Consider the following 21,063-nt stretch of genomic DNA (forward strand, 5'->3'; position numbering starts at 1 on the left):
AACATTTATTACTTTGGGCACAGGACAGTAACTTGGGTTTTTAAATATCATAGTGATGATTTCAGCCATTTCCAAAAGGGAAATGAGATTGGAGGGGGTAAGGCAAGAACCAAGAGGCTGTGGCCATGTCCCTTCACCTCTCATGCTCCCCTGAGTGTGAGATAGGAAATACAAATTGACCCAGGCCAACACCTCCCATCCCAGGTGCCGAAAATATGAGAGGAGCGGATGTAGATGAAGCCCTTTTGTGTTGCTTGGTTCACATTCATGCGCACGCTACAGACTGCGCTAGCTACTCTACTCACTGGCGGTCCCCAGGGAGTAAGGTGGGGAGAAAGGATGTGACTTCTTATCCATCTTACTGCAGATGCTGGTTCTTCTTTCATACATTGCCATCTCCTTCAGTTTCTCTTCCTGCTATACTGTTGCATGAGATTGTAGGGAGTAGGTTGTTCCTAGTCTTCTAGAAATCTATGAGCAGGTTGAAGAGTTGGCTTAGAGAATGAGTTGCTTGCTGTGGAAGCATGAGGACCTGAGTTTGAATCCCTGCCGCCCATGTAAAAAGCTGAACCTATGAACCTATGACTTCAATAGTGTGAGAGATGGGGATAGGAGCATCTTTGGGCTTGCTGACTCCCAGACCAGTGAGAAACTCTGCCTCAAGGGACTAAATCAGAGACAGATGACACAGGACATCTGACATCCTCCTCTAGCCCATGGACATGAACATGAGTTGCATGCACTTACACATGGACATGCACCAGACACACAAAAGCTGTAATTGACTATTCCCTGAAAGTTTACATACCTCGTAATAAAAAAATATGCTTATTTTGTTTTATGTGCATGGGTGTTTGCTTGCATGTATGTAAGTGTACCACATGCATGCAGTGCCTGCTGAGGCCAGAAGGTGCCAGATCCCCTGGACCTGGAATGACAGAAGGTTGTGAATTACCATGTGGGTGCTAGACCTCTGAAAGAGCATTGAGTACTCTTAGCCTCTGAACCACCTCTCCAGTCCACATTACCAGGGAACCAGCTTTGAGTGTATGAGGTTTGGGGGTAGAAGAAAGCTACAGTTATCATTTGTTTGACTTTCTTCCTGTCTCCCTATTCTCCTCTTCTGTTTTTGCCTTCATTTTGTACTCCAGTTTACAGTTTGTGTATGTGGTGCTGTGTCTCTTTACTCCTTCAACTTTAGGACCATCCATATTTCCATCCGTCATCCAAATCCTTCTAGTTCATTCCTTTTTCTTTTCCCTTTTCTCTTTTTTCCCCCTTGTTTGGAAATAGGGGCTTAAAATGTAGTCCAGAATATGCTCAATTCCATCATCCTCCTGCCTCAGCCTTCTGACCACTATGATTAAAGGCATGTATCACCAGGCCTAACTTGAATCATTATTTGTTTGTTTTGAGAAAATGTCTAGCCCAGGCTGGTCTCAAAATTGCAGTGCAACCAAGGATGGCTTTGAACTTCTTTCTGATCCTCCTATCTCACCTCCTGAGTGCTGGGTAAGCTATCAGACCTGATGTCTGTGATGCGGGGGATTATCTATGGCTTTGCAGACCCAGGCAAGCACCCTACCAACTGAGCTATGCCGCCAACGTCTCAATTTTCTGTTTGCTTTATGGTATGTAAATTGAACCCAGAGCCTTGTGCATGCTAAGCAAATGCTCTTCCCAGGACCTAGCTCCTGGGTTTTAATCTTTGCAAAATGCTTGAGCACACACAGACACTGCCACTTCCCTAAGCAATCCCTCATGATCATATACTGAAGTGGCTCCCAGTGATATTTCTTAGATCCCGTGATAGCCTCGTGCATATTTTACCTGCAAGGAAAAAGCTGAAGTTTGCATCGTCCTCTAGCTTTTCTTGGGGGTCAGGGAGCTTGCTGGCAATTCCATCCATAGGAGTTCTAAGCAATGTCTTCCTCCAACAGCAACAGACGTGTGCAGAAAGTCAACTTCATTTTCCTTAATTAATCCTGTCTTTGGGGGCAATTATTGCAAACTAGGCATAGTGGGCCCAGAAAAGGAAGTTGGAATTGAGCTTGCATCTCCAGGTAGCTGATCCTGGTCCACATCTTTCATGCAGTATTAATTAAAAAGCTGCTGCTGGTGCCCAGAGAAGGGTCTGCTGCAGCACACATCCTGGAGATAGACTCTGGACCTCTAATGAAGCATGATTCTAGAACAAAAATACCTAAGCCAGCATCACTCTGGCTTCGAAGATGGAAGATACTAAAATGCAGAGGTACCAAGTAGGCTAGGCGGTGCTGGGTTCTCTTATTTGATTTTTGTTGCTGTTTTGTGTTTAAAGCAGAGCATCAGTTTGTAGCACATGCTGCCTTTATTCTTGTCTTCTTGCTTCAGACTCTCTAGTTCTAGGGTTATTTTAAGTATGTACTCCTATGCCTGCTCATTGACTTAGTCATTGACTTAAACTTTATTTTGAAAAATCTCGGTGTGTGTGTGTGTGTGTGTGTGTGTGTGTGTTCATGCAACAGTACACATGCACACACGTGGAGACCAAAGGACAGTTTCCAGGAGTCATTTTTCATCTTCCACCATGTAGGTTCACTGTTCCAAACCTAGGTCATCAGCCTTGGCAGCGAGCGCCTTTACCCACCAAGGTATCTCACCAGCCCTAAAAATATTGTTTTTGCAGAAGCTCTTTATGGAGGTTGTTCTTGATTTTAGCTGTAGGTAACTGAGTACTTAATGAGGCTTAATAAAAAAAAGGCATTTGAGGAGTGTGGATGCTGCTCGGTTAGAAGAGTGCTTGCCTAGCGCATGAGGTGCCCTGGGCTCCATCTCTAGCTGTGCAGAAGCCAGGTGTGCTGGACCATTCGTTTGTTCCCTTGCATGAGCAGAGGTTAATCTCCTAACTTACTTCCATCATCAGCTTCCATTAAAAAGATGGTTGCAAAGACAACCTTAAATGAGTCTCACACAAAATGAACATGTGTTGAGTGTTTTTATTTACCTTATTTAACATATGTGACCACAACCAGTTCACAGGAAACTCAGGCAGTGTGTTTAACCATGGACTGTACCAAGAGAGCACACGGGGGTGGAACTAGTTGCTTGGATGAGGTAGGTGGCATTGTCTCACTTCGGAGTTCATTCGTCTGCCTGTAGACGTTATTTTGCAGGGATATCAGAACATCCTAGTTTCCTTAAACTGTCGGCTTGACACAGCCTAGACATGCTCGAGAAGGAAGTTTCACTTGTGAGATTACCCAGATCAAACTGGCCGAAGGACACGTCTGTGGGGGAGTATATTGACTGTTAATTGATGTCGAAAGGCCCATCCCACTGTGGGTGGCACCGTCCCCTGGTCATGTGGTACAGGGAAAAGAAAGCTGGGTGAGCATGTGCGAATGAGCCAGCAACAGTCCTCCATGGTTTCTGAGTTCCTTCTTGAGTTCTTGCTCCAACTTCCCTCAGTGGGGAACTCTGTCCTGGAAGTAGAAGCCATGGAATGTTTTCTTTAGAAATGCTGCTTGAGCTTTGTCTTTATAATTCAACCTGTAACCAAGTTCATAATGAGCCTTGAGATCATTTATGATTATGGATCCACTCTGCCAACATAGTGTATATTCCACCTGTTCAGAATGAACTAACCTTAAGAGAAATGGTTTAACCAATCTCACAATGTGTAGAACACCCCAATCTACAATGTTCCTTACTTTTCCTTTGTGATCCATTCACGGCCTTGACTCAGAACTATGTATGTATGTATGTATGCATGCATGTGTGTATGTGTATGTATGTATGTATGTATGTATGTGTGTGAGATTACCTAAGACCATGTATTGGATGCAACCAGGTATTGAAAGCCATGCTTTTCCTCCAAAAGTAGTAGAAACAGCACATGGGGACAGAGTAATCATGTTTGTGGCTTTGTGTGTTGTTCTGAGCCAGTAGGGCCAGCAAAACAATCTTCTCCCTTATGAGATTCCTGTAAAAGACGATTGGAGACAAAGGTTCCTCATTCTCTTGTCATAACCACGTCTTCTGTGCTGTTCGCTGTCTAAAGAGGATGGCCTTTGTTCAAGCATCTTTTTAGAGTAGACTCTCTTAGATTAGAACAGGAGAGACCGGAGCTTTTCTGTATACATCAAACAACCTTTGGGTACACAGCAGTAATAATTATCTTTCTTCTTTTGTGTGGCATCACCACAATAGGCTAGACAAGCCCTTCCCTCACCCATCCTGAGTTGCTTTCAATCTGAATGTTTTACCAATGCAATGGCGTTAAAGAGGGACAAATATCTACGAGCTTCTAGCATTCTGAAATTACTCCCCAGCACACCTGCTCCGTGGAAGATGGGGCTGTGTAGAAGGTGAGCAATGCCGTGCTGCCAACACGTCTGCATCTGAGGCTCCTGGTCCTGCCTGAGAATCTCTCAAACATGGACGCTCTTCTTCATGGTGCTCCATGGCTCTCTGCTTGCTTTGGGTTTGACTTATGGTCCACTGCTTTTAGAAAGTCTCCACTGATTGGTGCAAATTGCTCCGCCTGAGTGCAGAAGACCTTATGGAAGTTGTGACGGAGATGTCCCTATGATGCAGCGGAGTGAGAGCCTGAGAGCAAGCCTCTCTCCTCCCAGTCTGCATCTGCCCTGCCAATTAGATGTCCTTGAAGACTTGGCTGGAGTTCATCTGCAAAGTGATGGAGCTCCTCACACAGACTGGACAGTTCCTGAGGGTGGAGGAATGTGTTTCCTTTATCTTCTTCATCGGCATGAAGAAGCAGGGCAGGCTCTGTCCCCCAAGGCTTCCCTGTTCTGGACTGAGGGGATAGACTGTCTTGGGCTGGAGCCCAGCATCTCAGGCTCTGTGTGTCATATGCAGATAGTGTTGTTCCTGTGAGCACTGACAGCAAGAACAAAGAGCTGCTGTGTTGTGGGTCCCATCTCAGAATAAAGATACCTGGTGTGGCAGATGTCAGAGGGGAATATCCTGGCCGTATTGGCCCAATGCAGCAGCTGCAGTGCAGCGTGTCAGGCCTGAAGGCACCTCCGAGGGGCTGCCTGCCAATGCCTCCATGTTCAGTAGTGCAGATGCCAACCTGACTGGGACAATGCCAGAAGCAGGTAGAAAGGCTTGGCTCTGCCAGCCTAGAGTGTGCCCATTTCCCCCTGCCAGCATACATAGTGTCCAACCAAGGGGATATATCAAGATAGCCATCCAGCTTTTCTGATAGGGCCTCCTGGAACTCTCCAGGCTCACCTCTTAGTCCTGTTATTCTGTTTTCAGTTCTTGAGCCAAGATGCTGTAGTTGCCAGCATCCCCTTTTGACCCCAAGTCTGCTTGTCTGTTCCATTTCTCTGCTGCAGCATGTTCTCACCTCTGTGTTTTGGTAACTCAATTATCCCACCAATAGTCTAGCCTTTCCTTCATCAGAGAAAGGCTTCTGGGGTAGAGAGCACCTACTTGAAGTCTGGACAGGAAGTAACTATAGATGGGTAACCATGGAGGGAGAGATGGATGCCGAGGGACTAATGTGGGCCTTTGGTAGATGGGAGGAGCTGGGAGAGGCTCTCTGAGGTGGTAGTTTTCATCTGGAGATCTGATGGATACTTCATGCTCCTCTGCTATGCAATTAGAGTTTAGTCGGGGCAAGGAGATGTTCCAGGAGTATTGACCTAGAAGAGACATCTGATTTGAGGGACTCGAAGGAGGCTGTGTGGATTCTGTTGAAGCTGTGTATGTTTGTGTGTCTGTGTGTGTGAGGGGGGGAGGAAGGGAGGGAGGAAGGGAGAGAGGGAGGGATAGAAGAGAGAAAGTGTTAGTCTGAATTGCAGGTCAGAGGATCGTTGTGTGAGCACCATCTTAGATGTCTTTGTTCAGAGCATGGAGTCTTAAAGGGGAAGGTGAGAACCTGGTGTCTCACTAGATGTGGAGAACAGGCTGAGGGGGATTAGCAGAGATGGTAACTGGGAGGTTGTTCTGAGAGAAGGACAGCAGAAACCTTGGTGTCAAAACCTCCCATTCAGATAGACTTGAGCTCTGATCCATCCCACTGGAGCCAGGCTTCCCTTTTAACTAGAAGTGACAGCTGATGTCTTCTTCAGTGGGGACTCAGCATGTATTGCTCTTGCAAGGGGTACTTCATTGTAGGCCATCATGGGAAGTCTGAGATGAGCTTTTCCATTAACTCCTAGCTAAGGGGACTACAATCTGTCCCAATTCCTTCTGAAAATGGGTGTGAGAGCAGCGCTTTCCCCCCACTTTGAGATGGGGAGATCTCATGTAGCCCAAGCTGGCCTTGAACCCACTGTGTAGCAATGGATGACCTTGAACTTCTTGCTCCTCCTGCCTCTGCCTCCAGGATGCTAGGATTACAGGTGTGCATCCTCATACCTGTTCTCTGTGGTGCTGGTGATCAAGGCTGGGGCACATCCCATAGGCTAGGCAAACATGCTACCAAGTGAGCTGTATCCCCAGCCACGTGTTGTTCTAGTAAAGTCTACGTGTATGGGATGTAAGGTGCTTGCACTAAGTGATGGTTTCTGGGATGAGAACTGGGTTTGATGAAGAAGTTTAGTCAAAGAACAGGAATCTTTATCACAGGATTCCTTTCACGGGAAGTTACTGAATTATATGGGTAAATGGTTACATTCAGTAACATGTGTGACAGTTTGCTGTGGGAAAGGGTCTGTGCCAGGTATGATTCATATCCACAGGGTGTGTGTCAAGGGGGACAGAGAAGGGCTACAAAAAGCCAAATCGACATCTAAATGATGTATCTTAGGAGACATGCTGAGGGAAGCAGGGAGTGCCATACACCTGGGAGGTGACAGTCTCATGGACAGGTGGCTTGTGGTATGTGAATATGATTGATTATCATTATTTTCTAAGCATTCATTTATTTATTTTTAAGTTCAATTTTAATAGCTTTTTGGTGTGTGTGTGTGTGTGTGTGTGTGTGTGTGTGTTTGTGGGTTTGTTACTTGTTGGCATCAGCTTTCCTGGAGCTGGAGTTACAGGTAGTTCTGAGCCACCCAACTCAGGTAGGAACTGAACGTAGGTGTTGGGAACCAAACCCAGGTTCTTTGGGAGAGCAGCAAGAGCTCTTAACTACTGAGTTACTTCTGTAGCCTCAACATTTATTCATCTTTTCTGTTTATGTGCATATATATGCCAGTTTAAGTTTAAATGCAACACGTGAATGCAGGTGTTCACAGACCTGAAGTGGGGGAATCAAACCCCCTGGAACTGGAGTCACAAGTGGTTGTGGGCTTTCATGTGGGTGCTGGGAACTGAACTGAACCCATGTGCTCTGCAGAAGCAGTAGTTGCTCTAACTGAAGCCAGCACCCCAGCTTATGTCTATTCATGGGTGCACGTGTATGTTTGTGAGCACCATGAGTGTGCAGGTGTCCATAGAGACTAGAAAAAGGGGTCAGATTCCTTGACTCTGGAGTCACGGGTGGTTCTAAGATGCCTTGTGGGTGCTGGAATTGAACTGGTGTCTTCTGCAAGAGCAGCCTGTGCTCTTAACCACCAGGCCATTTTTCCATCAATCTATCAATCTATCCCGATTGTTGTTTTGAAGATGATGTAGTTACTTCATTGAGTATATCTTTCACACTGCAAAGTTAGATCTGGTTTCTTTAGAAAAATATTTTTTAATTAATTAATTAATTAATTTATTTATTTATTATGTATACAATATTCTGTCTGTGTGTATGTCTGCAGTCCAGAAGAGGGCACCAGATCTCATTACAGATGGTTGTGAGCCACCANGCCCTGTACTACTCAGAGATCCACCTGCCTCTGCAGCCTGAGTGCTGGGATTAAGGTAAAGGCATGCGCCACCATTGCCCCCAAGATACATTTCTTTTTTTTTTTAAATATTTATTTATTATGTATACAATATTCTGTCTGTGTGTATGTCTGCAGTCCAGAAGAGGGCACCAGATCTCATTACAGATGGTTGTGAGCCACCATGTGGTTGCTGGGAATTGAACTCAGAACCTTTGGAAGAGCAGACAATGCTCTTAACCGCTGAGCCATCTCTCCAGCCCCCTCTTTAGAAAAATATTAAAACTACCAATAAGCGAATGAAACAAAATCAAAACCCACCTGTGATATTCCTAAGGAGTGAGTTAGTAACCACTGAGTTGCATTTACTTAAAACATTTTTTCTGTGCAATTTACACACAGAGAATTATGCAAATTAGATTGCACTATTTTATAACACCGCTTTTCTTTATTTCAAAAACACATCTAAATTATATATTTTTTCACAATATGATTTTAGCCTTTGTAATATTTTCATGGTGTCTTACTTCGGGAGATACTGTGGTATATTGAAGTAAGTCCTCCTAGGTGGGGTCTAAGGTGTTTTCAGGTTGGTTTTTATTTATTTATTTATTTTGCTTTTTATGAAAAATACTAGAAGAAGCCTTATTGTAGCTAAGTAATGGAAGCACGCAGAAGCTTTTTCCTCGGGGTAATTTCTTGCCAGTAGAATTTCTTGGTCAAATAGGCAAACATTCCTTTTTTGTGTGTTTGTTTAATTTATTTCTCTAAGTCCTAGAAATGGATTGTCGACATGCAATTTTAAAATCCATTTTTATTTATACTGGAATGAGTAGGCTTTTTTCTGATTGAAATTTTTTTAATAAGCACAAAATATTTCAGCAGTAATAGTTTTATATCCAGAGGAGGGATATACAGTCCCCTGGAGTTTCAAAGGTTCAATCTTATACTTTGAATCATGAACTTGACTTTTCCAACACTGAGGTAGGCAGAGTTACATTATTATTTCTGTTTTTTTTATAGTTTTAATCTCTGTGTGTGTTTGTGTACATGTATGTGTGTGTCAAAGCCAGAGGTTGACATTGTGTGTCTTTGTCAATCATTCTCCTCCTTAGTGTTTGAGACAGAGTTTCCCATGAGCCCGGAGCCTGATGGTCCAGCTATCCCAAGCTTCTATCAAGCTCCAGGGATCCTTCCGTCCTGTCTCCCCAGCGCTGTAATAACAGGCAGGAGCTGCACGGATCTGCTTTTTTATGTCAGAGCTGATAACAAACTTAGGTCCCCTGTGATGGTGGGACAAGCATGTTTCAGGCTGAGCCACATTCCCAGATCAGAAGAAGAAAACAAGACTCAGAGTGATGAGCTCCAAGTCAGTCAGTTTGTCAGTGATGGAGTGGAGCCCGCTGCCCTTCCGCGTTGTCCCCTGCAGTCTGCCCACCTCTGCAGAGTGGGGACCATTCATCTCTTCATCATGCTTCCGTGACAGACACCATTAGACCCGAGTGTTTGCCAGACCTGGCTTTCTAAGTTTTACATCATCTCCCCTACATCATTATTTTCTTTTAAAGCCAGCCACTTTAAATTTTTCTCTTGCACTGCAATGTGTTTTCAGGTTACTGATGGGCAGGTTTCGGGTGGGCAGTGGGCAGTGGACACAGTATATCAAGGGATGAGGATAAAGTTGTGTGGGTAGAAATCAGAATGAAGACTTCAGCTTGACCATTGTTGGGCTACCCTTCGACCCCAGAGATATGCTGTGAGCTCTAGCATCAAAGCCACTTTCCTGCATCTTATGGTCCAGGTGATTTTATATGCAATCTGTAGCCAAAAGAAATAAGCCTGGCATAATGATTTCCATCCACCTTGCTAATTTCACTTTATGGGCCCTTATATATCTGGGTATGCAAGCTCTTGCCTTAGCACACATGCAGGAAAGAGGTGTCTGCTGGGGGTCAGAGCCTAAGAATACACTGGAAGTAAGACAAAGACAACTGGAAAAGAAGCTAGGGAAATGGCTTGTAACATAAATACAAAGACTAGGATTCACCCCATAACCCTCATGGAAGGTGAGTAGACATGGTGGCTACCTGTAATCCCCAGTGCACAGGAGACGGTGGATCCCTGAACCAAGCTGGCCAGCTAGACTAGCCTGATTGGTCAGTTCTGGTTTGGTTCAGCAAAAGATCTTGGCTCAGTAAATAAAGTAGAGAACGCATGAGGAAGGAAGACAGTTGATGTTAACGCTGGGCCTCCATATGCATGTGCGCATGCGCGCACACACACCACATATACTCACGAACCCCTGCATCCACATAAACAAAATAAAAAAGCTGGAAGACTCAGCTGGGGAGGAATTGGGAGCCTTGAAACTGAGCAAGACATTTGTACATTGTACATTGGCATGTAGGCATGTAGAAGCCACAGAGGGACTCACAGCTTGTGGTTGACATTCTGGTACCCTGTCTTGAAACAGCTGGTCGGCTTCTCTCCTTCAGTTTCCTGTTTGCTATCTCTGCTCCCAGTGGGGAGTGTTACTGAGAGGCGAGGCAGATGTTCACGTCTCCTTTACAATGAAGGTGTGGTGGTTCTCCTGCCCTCAGAGGTTATCACATAATGGCTCTCTGGTAGTGAGACAAGCAGCCTTGCTTCCTCTCTCCAGGGCACAGGCAGGGACACAGCCTAGAACAACTACACCATGCTGGTGTCTGATTGGCCAAGTGGGGCTCAGGCAGGAGAGGCAAGGCTTTCATTAGCTGTTGCCAAGGGGTGCACGGTTGGTTGCTTTGCAGTGATTGGTTTGTGGGACCTCTGTTCATTCCCAGGTGAGCTCCTCGGATGTAGCCTGGATGTGTGCGGAAGAGTGCCAAGAAAGGACTGTTTAAACCTGGGTCCTCACCTGGTTGTGCTGCCCATGGCTTTCTTGGCCAGGCTGTGCCCTGCCCGGAGCCCTCCTGCCTACATTTGTGAGATTAGTCCAACCACTGCTCTTTCCACATCACAGGACCAATTTGAGGATAGCTCAGGAAGAAATATAAGCAGAGTGTCAAGCGGTTCATGAAATTCTTAAGGCTCTCAGCAAAGGGATAGAAGTGTTTGCATGAGAGAAACTGTATCTTAGGCAATGACCCTCACAGGAGGACATACACAAGGTTGGTTTATAAAGGGAATAGAAAATCCAAGGTCTGTGGACATTCAAGCAGGCAGTTTGAGTGCTGAGCAAACCTCTCAGGGCAATATATCCTTGTGTATATTTAAATTCTACTCTCTATTCCCAGAACTCATCAGAGAAGTTTCTTTGTATAGTACATGATGGTTAGCCCAAAAGCTCACAACTGATCCAAGTGCAGACAGTGAGCATCTGCGCAGTGTTCAGCCACACACTGACCATCTAATCACATTCTCTACTCCCAAGGCTTAGGGACCATCAAGGAAAAAGGGTGGAAAGATTGTAAGCCCCAGAGGGTCAAGGAGGACAGGAGTGAAACAGTGTCTTCTGGATATGAGGGGACAGTGCATTCATGAGCTCACAGCAGCTATGGCTGCTTTCACAAGATCTGCATAAGATCAAGCCAGCTAGCATTCCAGTATGGAAGAGGAGAGCCTCGCAAGCCTCCATCCCTACCCTCTGGGGAAGAGGGAGTGAGATTTCTTTAGGAGTTTGCTGCCTGATAGGTTGATCACATGCTTGTGGATGGTCCTCTAATGGTTTGAATAAGAATGGCCCCATAGACCATTATATTTGAATGCTTTTTCATCAATTATATTAAAGAAGGATTAGGAGGTGTGGCTTGTTTGAGTAGGCGTGGCCTTGTTAGAGGAAGTAAGCGATAACTGCTCTTTCAGAGGACCTGGGTTCAATTCTCAGCACCCACATAGCAGCTCCCAACTGTCTATAACTCCAGTTCCAGGGCATCTGGCACCCTCACACAGACATACATGCAGGCAAAACACCAATGAACATAAAACAAACAAACAGATAAAGGGTTTGTGCCTAGTATTATTGTAACTTGTTAGAAAATGTTTAGTGGATAGTTCTGGGAAGTCTTCTCTCTCTCTCTCTCTCTCTCTCTCTCTCTCTCTCTCTCTCTCTCTCTCTCTGTCTCTGAAGGGAAACAGGACGAGTGAATCTGGGGGAGAGGGAAGGTGTGGGGAAGGACTGGGAGGAGTGGAGGGTGGGGAAATTGAGGTTGAATTGTAATGTGATGAGAGAAAAAAAATTGACTTCAGCGTGGAATGAAAAAAGAAAGAATGGCTCAGTGTAGGACCTTTACTGAATACGGCTTGTGACCTCATTAGAATACAAGCCTTGACCGGAATGCCTGAAAGCATTGGTGGTGGCCACTGGCTACATCTTTGGATGGCAGTCTTGTACTCTGGTTGTGACACTCGGGCTTTGATTTTCTGGCTGGCAAAGCAGGTCCCTTGTCAATAGCACGGCTGTCATCAGTCTGTGGTGAGGGCTGAACGAGGCAATGCAGGAGATGTCCTCAGCTCAGCTCCACCTGGGTCACAGGTGCTCAGGAAACCTGATATTCTGCCTGCTTCTAGGCTGCTGTGGCTGACCGAGGAAGGGGCTGCCAGAGCATCCGAAAGCAGAGACGTGGCTGGAAGATGACATGCAAGGAGGAGGCCCCGACAGTGAGAGAGAGGCTGCTGCACCAGGAGATGGATGGTAGGGAATTCCATTATCCTGTCTGTCTCCATGCTGTTGTCTGGGCAACCCATAAAGGTGACGGACAGATCATTGTAGTTTTCCACGCACCTCCCTCCCTTAGTCCCACCTCAGCTGGTGGGACCCACCCTCAGTGGTGAGGAGGAGTAAGGGATTCATTGGGCTTGGGATGGTTGGGTTACCCTGTCTCCAGGGGAGTCTGTGATGCACTCTGCTGCAGGGTGGTGCAGAGCTGGGTTGGGAGGTGCGGGGGGCGGGTGGAGAGTCGTGCAGAGCTGGATTCTGGTTATGGCAGGCGTGGGTGTTTTATGGCTGTGGCAGCGAGGCTTGCTGGTGGCTGTTTGTGGGAAGCATCATCGCTAGTCTTTTTTATTACCTGCATCCTAGGCATTTTCTCTGCAGAGCACGTCGTTTTCTCCCTGGCCTCTCAGAAATATGCAGAGACCACGCAGAAGCACCAGAGGACCCAAATCAACCCATACCTTCTGCACACCTACACATGTGTCACCATGAGGGCCACCTCCCATGTGCCCCAAGGGCCACACAGAGGACCAGGGTTCAGCTCTGGTAGAACTGGAAGAAGGCTGAATGCAGGCCAGGCTTTCATGTCTTGTGGTCCCACCCTCTTCTTCTCTAAATATGTGTGGAAAGGGTGAAAAGGAAAGTGACGCTTAGGTCTGATGTCCAGGTCCTCATTCCACATATATGTGAGGTCTGCTTCTGCAGTCACGGGGTTTGATAAACTTCCCTAGCAACGGCACTGCCAGAGTACATGGAGTGGCCTCGTGGTGTCTGCACAGGGATCAGAGGGCAGGCTGTGCTGGATGAGAATTGCCACCCTTCTCCTGCATCCTTGGCCATGTGACTTTGTCTGGATCTCCTGCTACTCCTGAGTTGCACCCATGTAAGCTGTGAAAATTCCATGTTAGGAGAGCCTGTGTTCTTGTCAATATTCTGTGATTCTCTTGACAGTGCCCTTGAGGGCTCCCTCCACCCCATCGCCCCCTCTTTAGAGTGGAGTACTCTTGGAAGAAGCCCCCATCCCAGTGCCTGTCATTTGTAGCTGCTAGTTCAGTGTCTTCAACTCTTGGAAAGACCCTGAAGCTGTTCCAGAGGGCCCAAAGGAGAGCCCCACATGTTCAAGCAAGTGAATCTGGTCAGCTATTGCCTGGCAACTGCCATTTCTCCTTCTAAAAGCCCAATGACACTCAGAGCATGTCCCTTGTGGATGAAGGTTAGGAGACCCTGCTTCACTATTTTCTCCAGTGCCCATAGGCATGCCAGCTTCATGTTAGGCCTTGGCATTTCCTTTAAATTCTCCAACAGAGAGAACTCCCAGGTGTCACTGTTCCAGCATGTCCCACCAGAAACCAGGGCCACTTCAGTGCGTCGGTTCCCATTTCTGTTAACCACAGATTCTTCTGTTGCTGTTCACTGAGACACTGAGTCTGTGGCGCCATCTTTCTGTGCAGGAACTCTGGAGTGAGGTGGAGGGGTTGCAACCATTTCCCTTTAGGTCTCCATGGAGGGTGCACAGCTTTGCCTCTGGTGGTTTGTGGGATTGGGAAGTGATGGTTCTTTGTGTGTTTGATCTGCTGGTCTGAGGAAAACCAAGCATGAGACAGCATTTAATTCAGAATGACTGTTGTTCAATAACAAAAGGTTTGGTGAAGGGAGAGAGAAGGCAAACTTGGAAAGTTGTGATGAGGAATTTGCTTGGGATGCAGGGATGTGCATGCACCCTGTATTCTGGACCATATTCTTTACCTTTCCTGGATCAGGGAGGGGATGGGGGATGCTAAATGGAGAGTGGAGAGTGTAGTCCTTCTATTGCAGATCACCAGAAGGCAGTGAGAGCACACTGTGCGAGTCTGGCTTCTGAGCAGCCTTCTCCCTGTTCCGAATCTCCATCTCAGGACATGGTTTCCTGCACAGGTCAGGAGGGCCAGGCAATGGGCCACACCAAGTAGCTGGCTCAGAGAAGCAAACAGTACACGCTGAATGAGAGACCAAATGCAGGAAATTTCAGAGAGGCAGAGATTGAACTAGACCCGGGACAGACCACCCTGACTGTAGTGTTAGATTAATGAGAATCTCTAGTTCTTTGATTTTACAATCTTCATATAATTCCAGAATGTAAAAAATTATAAATCCTGTTCCTGCTGAGGATCTGAGTTCAGTTCCCAGCACCAGTGTCGGGCAACCCACAGCCACCTGTAACTCCAGCTCCAGGGGATCCAGGCTATTTTCTGGCCTCTGTGAACACTGTACACATGTAAAAATTCACACACATGTACACAGAAATAAAAAGATAAAAATAATAAATACAGTTTCTTTGTGCAGGCTGTGCAAGACTATGAACAGCCTGTAGGCTGCAGGGATTGGGGAATGCAGGCTGTGCAAGACTACGAACTCAGCCTGTAGGCCGCAGAGATTTGGGGAATGTGCAAATGTGCATTACAGGAATGCACCAATGTGCTGGATTCTGATCTTTTATCCATCCAACCCTAAGTGTTATCCCCGGGTGACTCTTCTTGGCGTACGACAAAAAATACCTACCATAATCTGGCAATTCTGAGAATACACACTAAACGAGACCTCTGAGCAGAGGGGGTACAATCTTGAACCTGCCTCTCCCATCCCCCAGACAGTTCCCGAGACAGCCATATTAAGCACCCCCATGCAGAAGCTGTGTGATAGTCATCATCTGCCCAGGCCCCCTTGTCCTCCTAAGTGGTCTCATCCTTTATTCAGGAGCCCAAGAAAGTTATGAAATTCATTTAGGATTCTTCTATGTCATGTTTTATCCTGAATATAAATTAACAACTATCTCCTTACTATTCGTTACCTTGGAGTCTCATCATTTCACCTAGTAGTCTCAATTTAATCCAAACCCTTTATCCTTAGATTCCAAAATGATGGAAACTTTCCGAGGATTTCTTTATTTTAAAGTCTGCTACCTTCCTTTCTTGACCTCAGGAACTACGGCGTGGTTCAAGCTCACATCTGCATGGACCTGTGCTCACTCAGTTGTAAAACTGTGCTTTTAATGCGGTTTGAGCTCTGGTTTGTTTGCTTTTGACACAGCTTAGGGAGTGTCATGATGCCCCAGGCTAGCCTCAGAGTCAGTCACACCACCAAGCCTGGCAGTTTGACCCTTGAATTGGTGAGCAGGGTGCTTTATGGTTGAACTCTGGTTACCCATGTCTTCAAAATCTTCAGGCCTTTCCACCGTTCCCTATGCCTACCTGCTGTCCGGCAGTCCCTGCTTTTTCTTCATTGCTCCTATATCTGAATGGAATCCTTCCCCTCAGATATGGACTCTACTCAGGGATGCATGATCACAGTCTCCTGCACATTGCACTGGCTTGTTTCCACAGTCAGACCGCGATGATTAACTCACACTTCTCGTTTCGTTGGATTGAGGAGTACCCAGAGCATCAGTGAGGCAAGTCTTTGGATGTGTCTGTGAGGGTTTTTCCAGAAAGGTTTAACCTCCACTCTAGAACGCTGGGATGAATTTGTGAGCATCTGCTTGGCCTCTCAAAGTGTCACTGGGAGGAAATGAAGATGCCTCAGGTAGAGCATTCATTGGCTGCCTCAGATAAAGGTGATTAGTAAGTGGAAATGCTGAGCTCTTCTGAGTCCCCTCCCTCCTCCTCTGTCACCCTGGGAAGTGGAAACAGTGTTTACGCAACCATGACAAACCATCTTCTTCAGCAGTCGAGCCTTATGGGAGGATAAAATATGCACAGTATAACAGCTCTGTTGCATCCAAAGCGGGGGTCAGCCTCCCTGAAGGGCTCCCTGGGATTGGTAACTTGTAAACACGAATTTCATCTTCACCAAGAAAAGAAAGGATTACCTAATAAAATGCTCAGCAAAGGTGGGCGCATTTCTGCTCCCACACACTGGTGGTATCAGCCCATGCTACTAATTGCTTGCTTTTTGGTGGTTTGCAATGAAGCAAAGAAGAAAAAGCCTTTTTTTGTTCCTTAGCACCTGTGTGGCCTTGCCAAAGCCTGCGAAGATGGCCATCATCAGATGGACGCTGTCTGGTCATGAAGAGAACAGGGAGCACCACGTCCATCCAGGAAGACTGTCGGCATCGTTCTCATGTGTTCTTATACTCACACGGGCAGATCTCTTGAGCAAAAGACGCGACAGCTCCATCTTGAACTATTGCATCGATCTCCTTTCTCACTGCTCGACAAAATAGCCGATAAAAGCAGTGTGAGGATGGGAGGATTTATTTTAGCTCTTACTCTGAGCGTATAGTCTGTCATGGCGAAGAAGGCATGGGATCACTGTGGTGGCAGGGCATGAGATGGTTGATCACATGGTACTCACAGTCAGGAAGCCAAGAAGAACACCTAATACTCAGCTTGCTTTCTCCTTTTAACTCAGTCTAGAACCCCGGCTCGTGAGAGAGTGCCACTCACGTTCAGAGTGGGTCTTCCTTTCTCACTCAAACCTCCAGAAATTCTCCCGTGGATATTGTTCGGGTGTGTCTCCTAGGTGATTCAAACCCAATCAAATTGACAATGAAGTTTGACCAATCCAAGTCCATGCCCTGTTGACACCCATATATATCACTTTAAACCACACCGTCCTATGTCTGCCCTGCCTGGTAGATGTCTCATAATGCAAAGTGAGCTTAATTTTGAGTTTCCTAAGTCTTCATATCTAACATTCCTCAAAACCCCCATGTCTCCTCTTGACACTCAAAGTGTCTTAACTGTGAGCCCTGTAAAATAATAACTAAAAAGCAAATTCCTCTAATACATGGCATATATACATTCTCTCTCTCTCTCTCTCTCTCTCTCTCTCTCTCTCTCTCTCTCTCTCTCTCTCCCTCCCTCCCTCCCTCCCTCCCTCCCTCCCTCTCTCCCTCCAGTGGCCCAGAGTAAATACTCCCATTCCCAAAGGGAGGGGTAGAAGGATGGCTTGGGTCAAAACAAGACTGAAATCCAGCAGGGTGTTCACTAAACCTTGAATGTCTACATATGGCCTCCGGAGTTTGAGGTAGCATTTTCTATATACCAGAGGGACTGCATGGGTCAATGCATCAGTTTTTCTCTTGAGCCATCTCCATTCCATGCCTTCAGCTTTCCTCAGGAGACATCCCACAGCCCTGGTCTTTCTTTCTTTCTTTCTTTCTTTCTTTCTTTCTTTCTTTCTTTCTTTCTTTCTTTTCAGAGAGAATGTTGATTTATTTTTTTGAGTTATTGTTTAAAAGTTAATTATAAGCAGTTTCTTTTTTATTGATTTTTATTGAGATACTAGGTAAGACATGCTCAACTATGTTCATAGCAGTACTTTTTGTAGGCTGGTTTTCTTTGCTTTATGTTTAAAAAACACCTATGTGTGATTACATGTGATAATTGTCTTTCTGTGTCTGGGTTACCTCACTCAAAATAATGTTTTCTAGCTCCATCCTTTTTCCTGCAAAATTCAAGATGTCATTATTTTTTTCTGCTGTGTAGGACTCCATTGTATAAATGTAGCACATTTTCCTTATCCATTTTTTGGTCGAGGGGCATTTAGGTTGTTTCCAGGTTCTGGCTATGGCAAACAATGCTGCTATGAATGTAGTTGAGCACATGTCCTTGTAGCATGATTAAGCATCCTTTGGGTATATACCCAAAAGTGGTATTACTGGGTCTTGAGGAGGATTGTTTCCTAATTTTCTGAGAAATTGCCACACTGACATCCAAAGGGGTTGTATCAGCTTGCATTCCACCGGCAATGCAGAAGTGTTCCCTTTTCCCCACAACCTCTCCAGGATAAGTTGTCATCAGTGTTTTTGATCTTGGTGTAAGATGGAAAATGGATGCCTGTCTTACCTAGTATCTTCATGAGGAAAATGAAGTTTCCATGGTTTAGAGCTCTTTGGTGACACCACAGCCACCTGGATGTTTCTCTGAGTTCTCCCATGTGAGACTCAGGGTCAAGGGAGAGGCTTGTACAAAGCAGCTGCCTCTGGGGGCTGAGAATAGAGCCTTCTGTCTCTGGATAAGGGGGTCTCTTGTATCCTTTTGGCATCTGGGGGCAGGGGCAGAGTTGTTTCTAAGCCCTCAGACCCTTTCTAGTTCTTGGCATTGACTTTTAGCCTATTTTTCCTGGGAAGGAAAAATCTGAAATGTTCTCGCACCTAGAGCCTTTCTTGGCTCTCAGTTGCAGGAGGAGGACCATACAACCTTAAATCAGCGGCTTGTTACAGCACCCTGGGAGAGGCAATAATGTAGCCCCCCCCCGCCTGTGCTCTCGCCTCCAGCCTCGGCTCACAGTTCTGTGCAGTTGCCAGATTCCCATCCCCAAAGCACAGTCTTGATTGTGCCGTTCCTGCACTTCCAAGTATTTAATGGATCCCTATTGCCTGAATGAATTATAGACTTGAGATGAAATACATGCCTTCTACAATTAGGCCTCAATGGTTATCCAGTTTTCAATTTAAATCTGTCTCTGTCTCTGTCTCTGTGTCTCTCTGTCTCTCTCTGTCTCTCTCTGTCTCTCTCTCTCTCTCTCTCTCTCTCTCTCTCTCTCTCTCTCTCTCTCTCTCTCTCTCTCTCTCTCTCTCTCTCTCTCTCTCTCTCTCTCTCTCTCTCTCTCTCTCTCTCTCTCTCTGTGTGTGTCCAGTCCATGTTGGCTGTCAATGGATGTGAGACAGGATCTCTTATTATTTTCAGCTGTGTATTACTGGCCTTCAGACCCCTGGGATTCTCCCGTCTCTGCATCCCATCTTGCATAGGAGTCCTGGGAATTACAGACATGTGCTACTGTGCCAAGCTCTAAATGGGATCTAGGAGGTCCCAACTCATGCCCTCTCACGTGTACAGCAAGCATTTTACTGTCTCGCAGTCCACAGCCCTCAGCCTCTGACTCTCCTTAAAACCTCTGTCCTCTCTAGTGCCACAAGCATCACCTGCTCGGCTTTGTTGTTGTTTAATATCTTCATTCATGTTTTCTAAAAAAAAATCTATTTGATGATTTTTTTTATTTTTTTAAGATTTTTTTTCTGAAAAATTTGCTATGATGGTCATTCTTGGTTGTCAGTTTGACCACATCTGGAATTAACTAAAACTCAAGCATCTGTATACACCTGTTAGGGATTTTTTTCTTAATTAAATAATTCTTTTTGTTGTTGTTTTTTTTTGTTGTTGTTTTGTTTTTGAGACAGGGTTTCTCTGTGTAGCTTTGGAGCCTGTCCTGGAACTCACTCTATAGACCAGGTTGGTCTTGAACTCACAGAGATCCACCTGCCTCTGCCTCCCAAGTGCTGGGATTAGAGGCGTGCACCCCAACCACCTAGCAATCCTTTTCATTAAAAATATGTTTTTATGGACTCCTTGGGAATTGCACATCATGCACCTGATCACACTCATTTCCCAGCCCTTCTGTGTCAGCCTCCCACCCTTGTGACCTCTCTTCTCCCCAAAAAATAAAAATAAAATTAAAACAGATCCAACTTGTGTCATCTATATCTTCTCTGGGCTTGGTCAAACTCTCAGTGCCCTGCCCCTTAGACAGAACCAAGTTTTCCTCCCACACTCGTTTCAAAAGCCATCAATTGCAGAGAGCAACACTCCAACATCCTTACAGCACTCTTTCAGAGTTCTCTTAGATGACTTTCTGTTTAAGCTGTTGTGTTTTTGAGAGGTGTGCATGGGGATAGGGGTTGTCACAAAGCCTTCCATGTCCTTCTTTCTCGTCTGTGCATCTGAAGCCATCGATACCACTGCAAAAGTAGCTTCCTGGCCCCTTACAGTCAGCAGAAGCACGGATCATGGACTTCCACATGGTTTCCAGTAACAGCAGAGACCACAAACATGGCCCTCAGCTGCAGTAGGACCACTGACCCAGACAAGACCCTTGAGGCAGCCTGAACCACACACTCCAACCTGGCCCCCAGGTGGCAGTGCAGACCACTTACATCGTTATGGTGGTGGGGGGAGGGGCAGGGAAGCATGGCCCATGGACACCAACATACACTCCAGCTACAGTAGAACATCAGACTCAGACAGGACCCTTGGCAACAGCATGAGCCCAACATCACCAGTACCAAGTGGCAGTGCAGGCCACTCAGATCAGCCTGGATCCAGTGGCAGCATAGCCCTCAGACAGCAACACGGCTTCAGGCGGCAGCCCAAACCATGGACATCCACATGGTTCTCAGTTATAACACGGGCCATGGATATCAATACAGACCCTGGCTGCAGCGGGATCTTGGCCCCAGACATGACTTTTGGCAGTATCATGGATCTGGATATCACCATGGGCTCAGATGGCAGTGTAGGCCACTCACACCCTGGTCCTCACTGCTGTCACATCTCTGGTTCTGCCTCTCTCTACAGTGCACACACCACTCTGCTTCTCTGTCTCTCCCTTCTCACCATCACAGAATTTCTGCCTTTGCAGCAAGGTGGTGGGTGGGCCCTCAACTTAATCATTTGAAGTGGGAAGACCCACTTTTAATCTTTTTAATTTGTGGTGGGAAAATCCACCTTTATCCAGATCTTTTGAGGTTGGAAGTTCCACCTTTAATTTGGGTTGCACCTTTTGCTGAGAGCCTCTATAAAGAACATGAAAGAAGGGAGCTTGCTTTCTTTGCCTACT

Source organism: Alexandromys fortis, unplaced genomic scaffold (assembly GCF_014885135.2).
Source record: "Alexandromys fortis isolate MF-2015 unplaced genomic scaffold, M_Fortis_MF-2015_v1.1 scaffold_103, whole genome shotgun sequence".
Taxonomy (NCBI): Eukaryota; Metazoa; Chordata; class Mammalia; order Rodentia; family Cricetidae; genus Alexandromys; species Alexandromys fortis.